The sequence below is a fragment of the Mus caroli genome, chromosome 4, assembly GCF_900094665.2.
Source record: "Mus caroli chromosome 4, CAROLI_EIJ_v1.1, whole genome shotgun sequence".
Classification (NCBI taxonomy): domain Eukaryota; kingdom Metazoa; phylum Chordata; class Mammalia; order Rodentia; family Muridae; genus Mus; species Mus caroli.
The window spans coordinates 20,640,814-20,650,340 of NC_034573.1; the positions used below are offsets into that span (position 1 = coordinate 20,640,814).

The 9,527-nt window shown below is 38.3% G+C and overlaps 1 protein-coding gene across 1 annotated transcript in view; it reads right to left on the reverse strand.

Annotated features, from left to right (window-relative positions):
• The window catches only part of Fut9 (fucosyltransferase 9), a 167,502-nt gene that overhangs the window by 157,967 nt on the left and 8 nt on the right, over positions 1-9,527 (reverse strand). The window contains exon 1 of the mRNA XM_021161307.2: positions 8,823-9,527. This exon is cut by the window's right edge and continues 8 nt beyond it. The gene's annotated coding sequence lies outside the window, so the exon portion shown is untranslated. The remainder of the gene's footprint in view (positions 1-8,822) is intronic.

Genomic DNA, 9,527 nt, shown 5'->3' on the forward strand with positions numbered 1-9,527 from the left:
TACTGCAGATTGCAGAGTCAGAGCCTTGGTGATGGACATAGGGTGTGGGAAACTGCAAAACCATGTGTCAGCAGAACATCTGTTAGCATAAGAGTAGAACACAGAAGAAACCATGTGTGAGCAGAATATGTGTTCACATAAGAGAAGAACACAGTGAGAAGAAAAAAAAAAAAAAGAAAGAAAGACACTGTGCCTCAGGGCAAAGTACATCAGTAGTTTGTTCTGTGGATGCAAAAGTTCGAAACTTTGAAATTTCCAGCTTAGAAATTCAGAAAAGTAACATCAATCCTGAGTAACTTAAGTTATTGGTTTCTAGTCACTCCTGCAATTTGAGATTCTTTTCTCAATTTATAAAAGTATATAAAGTGGAATAAAACTCTAAAAGTTCATTGTGTCACAAAAAAAGAATTTATATATTTAAATGACTATTACTATACAAATGGTCATTATGAACCCCAAGGCATTATTTAAATTAGAATATTCTTAAGTGATAGCAAAAATTAAGCTTTTGATTATTTGGAAAACTTTCATGTAATTTCTAAGGAAACTTATTAAGGAAACTTTAAGGACATGAGAGCAATAAATAGCAAATTTTTACTGAGTTTAATTTATAATCTACTCAGATAAAATATACATTTATTATCGTCTGTGGTTAGAGCTCAAATTTGTACTAACTTGTACAGCATTTTCAATGACACGATCTTTATTTTATAATATACTCAGTAGAAAATAATCTAAAACCTAATTCAAAATCAAACACAACATATTTTTTTCTAAAAGTTTAGTGATTCATAAATCTCAGGCATCCCATGTTTAAAAAAGCATCTTATCATTTGGATGAACATTTAGCATATGGTGGAAAGGACCCTGATAAAAGCATCTATTGAAATTCTTTGTCATCACTGGAACATAATCTCTCATGAGCATTTCATGTTTCTGTGCATTGTCTGGATCACTAACGAGCATGCTTTCACTCTTTTTTGAAGATGTTTGTAAATCAAGAATTTTCAGAAGGGATAAATAGAATTACCTTTTGGAACAAAGGGAGGCATAGTTACTATTACAAAGGATTTGTATTTCTGAAGATTTGCCTTTCTTCTTATGGGTAGACATGTGAAGGTATTTTATGACTTATGGAAACTGAGCCCCCAAACAGTACAAAAATGCTAATTCTGCTTGAAACTTCTATGACTAACAAACTTTCCTTTCCCTCTAACCTAGAAATCTATAATCTTTTGAGAGCATCTATGAAACTATGCCAGGCTTTTGTACTGAGGTGCAAGAACAAAAAAAAATCTCAAACTTTAGATGTTGACAATGTTGCCAAAAAAGATAAAATGCTAAGACTGACATCACTCCTGCTCTTCCTGCAGGAAGGTGGGTGAGGTCCCTTGCAGAGTTTTTTATGAAATGTTAGGGAATCTATAGGAGTTAATAACAAACATACAATGAACAATAAATGGTTCTTCTAAATTTTTTGTCTGTTATTCATAGAGAATCAATGCAGTTGTTTCAGTATAATGAATAAAAAATAGGTAAAATGCAGCTATCAGTTGTTTGTATTTCTCCTGTTAACAGAACTGCATCCTCTTCAGTAGAAGGAGCAACTACACATGTGCAGTCCTAGAAATAATAGCAGGAAGATTTGTCCGTGATAGACGTAGGATCCTCAGGATTTCTGAGAGTATTAACAAAAATGAACACATACTACCATGATGAATGAGGACTTCACTATGTCAGTCATTAGAACCTTGATTGTTTCCTGTGAGAAGAACAATTGAAAATATTTCTTTAAAATATGTTTGCCACAATGAAATGGCAAGAAATATAATGTTCTAGGCCTACATCCCACCTAAGCTTATCCTATCTTGGCAACCATGGAACTTTTGTAAGTCACAATAGGTTCACATAAATTGCTTTATTTAATTTTTCCGTGTCTATGTCTTTGTCTCTCTGTCTCTCTCTTTCTCTGTCTCTCTGTCTCTTGTCTCTCTCTCTCTTTCTCTGTCCCTCTTTCTCTGTCTCTGTCTGTCTGTCTCTCTCTTTCTCTCTTTGTGTGTGTGCGCGCATGCATGTGTTTTATTAGTAACTTTTGTCTTCTGAGGGAATTTCCTGAGTTAAAAAAAAAAAACAAAACAAAACTGTGGAAATCATCAATACAAGACACATGTGCATGTGTACTAGCCTTTGTGCTCTGTGTCTTTGTCTATTTCAGTTATAATTCAGAAGGCAATCAGAATGATAAAAGAAATCCAGATATTGGGGCTCACTAACACTATGTAGAAATGATAACTCCTCTTTCTAAGACAGATGCTGGTGAGAACTTAAATATTTTTGACACAATGGAGCAGCCAATGCCACAGATTAAAGAAAGTTCTGAAAAGAAAGTGACTATTGTATGAGTCTAGACTGCTTCAACCAGAATTATTAGATTCTGTAGCCATGAAAATATAGCAACATGGGACTTGGGTATGGTTCCCATTGCCTGCATAGTAGCCCACATCCTTCTATAACATCAGTTCTGGGGGTTCTGATGCCTGAGGTCCTCCAAAAGCTTTGACATGTATGTGATGCATACAAATACACACACATAAATACACACATGCATACATACCACTTTACACAGGAAAAGGTATAAAATAAAAATTAATCTTTTTAAATGAATATGTACATGTTCAGGGATTTCAGAAGAAGAGGATTGGGTGTGTTGGATGTAGATACTCAGGTCACCTTTTTACCTGTCTTTGTAGAAAATGAAGGACCTTCAATGAGTTTCAACAGAGATCTTCTACTGACAAAAGTCTGTGAGTCTGTTTAATAACTTTGTATAATAGAAAATAGCACTTCATGTGCCTACTTCATATTATCAGTTAAGTACCAGAAAATAATATTTTAAAAAAGGACAAACACACATGTGATACATGGTAACAAGGCAAAAGTAGCTTGAATTGATCCTTCTTGTTTTCTTCCCATATCATTCTGTAGAAACTTCTGAATTATTATAGAGAAAAAAAGTGACCACCGATCTAATTATAGAATTTAAGTCAGCATGCAAGGCAATATCCTAATATAGCAGCTTTCCAGAGACAGCGAGAGAGTTAATAAACTTTATTAGCTCAGAGTGGATTATCTCCCACTGAATCCAGCTGTTGGTCCCATAGTCCCAGCTGTTGATGCAATTGAATGCACAGATTAAACTCCTAGAATGGCTCATGGTTTCTGTCAAGGCAAGCTTTTGTCTGCTTAAGACCCCTTATGATAAAAGACCAAATCACATTCATGCAACAAAGTTTCTAATATACTTTTTCCACGTGGTTACAGCTTGCTATAACAATTCGTTTGATCTGTTCACACACACACACATTTTTACAAATCAGATAGATTCTTTTATTCTCTTGGGAAACTAAGAGCAAACATTAAAGAAATAAATTCTTCATGTGCATACAATAATCTTTTCATTTAAAACTATTCATGTATCCTAAGGAGCTATTACATACCATTACTTTGCAATAACTAAAATACTATAATAGTACCATAAATTTTGATAACTATGAATATAAACTTCCAGTCCCTGGTCTACACTACAAATCTCTCCAAGATTATTTCCCAAGAATACATTTTAATATTTCAAATAAATTTTTTTAACATTCTGGTGTAACTATTCAGTAAATGCTCTTTATCAAATAAGACAGATTTTAGTTACTTTAGTTTAAATATCTCTCTTATTAAAGGCATTTATTGACTTGTAAGTATTAAAGATACAATATAGGGGTTATTTATAGCTTTCTTCCCCATGTTTGCTCACTTTCTTGTGAATGTTTGCTGAAAGCAAAAGTGTACATTCTAATCTAATTTGTATACTTATTGAAAGTATACAAAATAGTTACATTTTCCTTGGAAATTTACCTTATAACTTAATCATCTAATGTGTTTATTTGTAAGAGTTATAAATGCTCGAGTATATTAATTGTAATAATGTATAATAAATTTCTGTATTATCAGTATTTGGTTGATATTATATTTAAATAAAGGCAGCAACAAAATTGTATGCTTTTAAGGAAGGACATTAATTTCATTTCAAGTCTTAGTAATAACATAGTTCCATATAGGAAATGCAATGAAGATATGCCTGTGTTGTATTCTCTTTATTTTTTTTCTTGGATCATCTGTTCAGGAAGTTTGGGCAGTCCTGGGTTGAGATCAGTCTGGATTTCAGCACTCCTTTTCACTTACAAGCTGTGTATCCAGCCTATCCAGCTAAACTGTCATGTGTTTGAAGTCAGAGCCTATATCATATGCTTTCATGTGTCTGTATTCATCAGATCAGATCATACAGTATAGTAAGATCTCAGTTAATGAAGACTGAAATGCGCTGCAAAGAAATTAGGTCACAGAAACCTTAAAAATACAATTCTCTTGTTAGACACATCTCCATCTTGAGTGGTTTTAAGATCAACTACTTTAACAAGGAACCCTTAAGACATGGTCCCTCATCTGTTGAGCAAGCTACCAAGCAATTCAGCATAACCAATTCTCTTCAATAACTCCAATCTAGCCACATGTAGATGAAGCAATAGTGGTCCAAGTGATAAGACTCAGTTATCTACACACAGTAATTCATTCTTTTTCCATGGGAAGGTGGCAGTGATGAGCCTCCATGTTCAAGAATGCCTCTGGCACTTTAGTATTGAGCCAGTAATAAGGATGGCTCCTCATTAACATAGTCATTTTTTTCATGACCCCATATCCCCATATCGATGAAAATAAATTTACAGATGCCAGGATGTGGTCTTGAACTTTGTGAGACATATTTTCCTTCCCCAACTCCCCAAGCTACTCAAGTCTATAGGAGACAAACAACAAAGTAGAAAATAAGCACACCAATATGTAAACTCTCTTTGCAGTGAAGCAAGGATTAAGTAAACAGACCAGTGAAACTCCAAATTCGTTTCTGTTCCATACCTAAAGAAGCCAACACCTACTTAGGGGAATTTTTTCAATCCAGTTAAAATGAAAAACATCTGTGGTATAATATTGCTATAAACAAAACTTACACTGTATGATATACGATTAATGACAAGAAGTGAAAAGAATAATGGATGTATTAAGTAGCCTTGTAACTGTAAGATTTTAAAGTGTTTCCCAAGCTTTAAGAAGAAAGTGATCAATTAAATGTTGGGAAGGCTGCTTACCATCAACTATGCTGAGTAAAGTTGAAGCATTGAGATGACCCTGGAGCAGCACCAAACCTTTGATTGTGTTTACCTGCTCATTTTCTTTCATGCTGAAACTGAATTATCCTGCATTACCTTTCTCAGAAACAACGAAGGGGCTTGTTTTTATACTCTAGAAAGACAGATGCAGCATGAAAAGAGGAAGCCGGAATCTAATTCTGAATCTGGTAAGTACTTAGGAACCTTGGGTAAATCATTATTCAAATAACAGAAACAGAATGCTCTTCAAATTCTCTAATCCACACCTAACTTCAATGTCATCCATTTGCAGTAAAATGAATGGAGGTGGGTCTCCAGTAGCCATAAGTCCCACCAGAAAATTTAAATGTCTTTTGTTGGTTTGAGCTTTCCTTTTGTCATTTTGAATGAGTGATTCCCAGTACAGCCCAGGTTAACTTAGAAAGAAAAATCTTCCAGTCTCAAGTCTCCCAAATACCAGAATTACAGGCATGAAACATGAGATTCCATTATGTAGAAGTCATAATCACGCATCCTCAAAAACTGTAAGACTGTGGTTGAGACAGAAAGCTAGTGTAGAAATGATCAGTCTTTGTTTTCTAAGAATGCTTGTTGTTAAATATTACTGTATATACTGAAGCTAGGAAAAAAAAAACTACAAAAAAAGCTTATATAATGACTTGCTATCCATTCCATTGGCTGCTTTTTCAGCTAAGAAAATGTGTGTGTGTTTTAATATATAGACTTTTGTGAATTAAATCATATGTAAATGTACATAAAATCGAGTAAGATGTTCACCAATGTAAATTAGCCAGCATGAGATATTTACCTCCATCAAACATTATAAATTTAAGTATTAGTTTATACATTCCTTGTCCAAAGTCTTGGTTTTAAATTTGTTTAGAACTCAGTTCACTTAGACAGATTACATGAGTTTGCCTTTGCATCTGAGATTCTAGTGAAAGAAATAATCACTTCATAAAAAGAGAAAATGTTGTGTTAGTTTTTTTTCCTGAAAAATAAAAAAGGAGGCTTCTGAAAAATCACACTGGAAAACAGCTACTACCTAAAATAATAGGGATTGTGCTCAGTTATCCTCATTTGGGTAAGTTTCAAGCTGGTGGTCACAGGTTCTTTATTTTCACCCCATGTTCATCTCCCTCAGCCTTTATCTCTTCACCTTACATTCTCAGTAAAACCATGCATGGACTACAGACAACTTGTTGATGAAATTCCTATGTCATTTACACAACTGCTGATCCCCTTTGAGAAGGCAAATATTGACTTTACACCTGTCCTCTTGGTAGCAATGTAAAGAAGAGCATCACACACTCACCAATGCACCATTCCAATACTGGTGTTCCTGTCTCTTCATCTGTTCTATTTGATGATTTTGCAGTCTTCCTAACTACAGGATTTTTAAATCCAGAAGGGTTTTGAGTTCTGTATAAGAATCCATAACAAGAACCTCTGCTCTACTTTATGAGAAATTCATTTTCATGTTCATAGATGATTCTTAGGCAGTGTTAATATTTTGACATAAACTACAATGCTGTTAGAATGCTTTGATCTGAACTTCTGCTTACCACAAAAACAGAGCATTCAGCATTACTCCAACCTCTGCTTCGTTCAACTGTGATGTATCTATTCAGTGAAGACTCAATATTGCTGGATATACTGTACATACCAATTACCCTATTGCTAAACAAAATACAAATATCTCCAGGGGGAAATGTAAAAGATCCTTTCATTCATCTTCTAAGTCACCTATTGTCCACTCGGCATGCCATAAGTGAACGTCTGCAGCAGTTTCAAACTTAATACATAGTTTTGAGTATTTTTCTTAGTCCAACAGTAAGGTTAATTAGGCAAATTTCCGTATTTAGAAAACCAACAGTAGTACACCTGGCCCTTGTGAATTTTGGTGCAGCTGAACACATTGGCTGAAAACCACTGCTGGTCACTTTGCTCCTGCCCTGCGACAAGGACTACCAAGAAAGCAAAATGAAATAAAATGCTTAACAATGGGAAATGTGGGGTTTTTAAGGTAATCATTGGTAAACAAACTCATCGTATATTTGATCAAATTTCCCTTTCTATTTTATATAGAGGGAGAATTGCCTGTTCAAGAAGAGGACTGAAAACATCATCCTCTCCACCAACTGCAAACAGGAGAATGGCAAGTCAAGTCTCACTCCCCTTAAATTGCTTACAGTAATATCAAAAAACTTATTCACACAGTCCATTCTTAAGTAGGGTATTCCCCTTCAAAGTTTCTTACATTTCTTTGAATACTCCCAATTTTCCTCAAACATTAACCCTATGTTCACTTCTGTGCAGTAAGGTGCCACCACAAAATTAATATTTTACAAGTTGTTTGAATGTAAATCATAAGTTGTATGGGTCTTGCTTTTCACTATAGCACAGAGGAATCTTGAATAAAAATTTTAGTATTTAAATCACCTCCTTTCCTGTTCACAGCAACCCTCCACTCCCAGGCAGATTCACTCTTTGAACACAATGCCTATTTTTGTTCAAGCTAACCACAAACAAATGATAAGCCTGATTCCAGCAGGAAGGTCTGCTGCATTCAGGAAACTCATTAGGATAGCTAGAGACTACACCTACACCTACACCGCCCCTGAAGTGCCTGGTGTGGAAGTTCTCTGTGCAACATTCCGCTCTTAGGTCAATAAACACAAAGAAAATAAGGGCTTTAACTTATTGAAATTTAAAATCATAACAACGATAATAAAGCGGTTGTAAACGGTATGTCTGGTTCCACCTTTTTTTTAAAAAGCTGCCTATCCTTAAAAGTTGCCGCCGAGGTTTGGTGGCGTAACTTAGGGAGATTCACAGCTGGACCGTGTAAGGTGCTCTGCTCTAGACCTGAGAAAAAGGCAGATTGTGGGATAACAGGTAAAATAATAAGGGCCCTTCCCTGTGTTCAGCGGACAGCCCCTCAGACAAGAAGGAATCTAAGCGATGTAAATAGTTGGGCACTTTGAAACAATGACAAAAAGTTTAGTCCCAAAAGATTTCCTGTTTTTGTCCTCTTTCCATGGTTGATTATCACCTAAATAGCCCAGGTGCAGAGACACAATAAACAGAACACACCGCGTGTCAGTGTGGGTTTGGAGGTGAGTGTCAGAAAAGCTTCAAGACAGCATCATGTGGAAGGAATGAGGTCAGCATTCACTAAGTCTCTGAGGAGGAACGGGATGGCAGGACCAATGACTCTGTGGTCAGGCTTTGAGGGGAGGTGGGTCAGGGGAGGACTTTGTGGAGAAACCTAGGTCCGAGCGATAACGCTCGGCAGAAGACAGAATTCAGAAAGACCTGGGGACAACGAGGGCAGCAATGACTCTCTTTGAAGTGACACCAGGAGAAGGCTATCTGCCAGGGGAATGAGGGTAGCAGCGGGAAGGCAGGAGGGTGACAAGGGACTAATGTACAAGCAGCTATCTCTGGAAGAGAAAGGGTTCAAGTTCCAGGCTGGTTGAGTTAAAACCAAATGTCCCCGGGGACCTGTGCCAGGAGGGTACCCAGCAGGTGGTCGGGGTGCCTCATCTAACGATTTTGGTGGGCGCTCAGTCCTGTGCCTGACCCCCTAGAGTCTCTGGTACTCACCGATCCCAGCGAGGGAAAGCTCCATCCAGGGCGCGTGAGGGCAGCGCGGCGCGGGCGGGACGAGGGCTGGCGGTGGTGGCGGCGCTGTCCTATTAGCGTAGCCGGAGTCCGGGGGTAGCCAGGAGGCGAGAGCGGCGGCAGGGGCTCAGGGCACCGGGTGAGGAAAGAGCCAGGGCTCCAGAGCTGCAGCGCCCCGCGCGCTCTCTTCCCATCTCTGGGGCTGCCGAGGTTGCTGCTGCCCAGAGCAGCCAGGAGAGGGGGAGGGGAGCAGGCACGCGGCAGGGAGGGAGAGCAAAGAAAGCAGGGAGGGGGGGAAGGGATGCGCGAGGGGAGATGGAGATGATCACCGAGAGTTGGGAAGAGAAGGGAGGAGCATAGCAGCCGGGTTCAGGTTCCCACCAGAGGAGCTCTGAAATGAGCCTGTGGGTCTTGCCCCAATACCCTGCCACTCCATGCTAACCCCCTTCGCGCCCTTTCCTTTGGTTCTTCCTCCGGTAGCTGTGCCTGAGAGTACCCACGCTCGTCTGCGGATGCAGTTTCAGCAAGCCGCCGCGTGTGTTGAATTGGGAGGCTGCAGAGACACAGCATTGCTCTCCAGGCCTGTGGCACCTGTGCGCGCACGCATAGCCACTGGTTCCATTGCTGCGTCTCCGAGATGTAGACTATCAGTCTGCCACCCTTCCCCACTCTCCTTTTAGGTCAAAC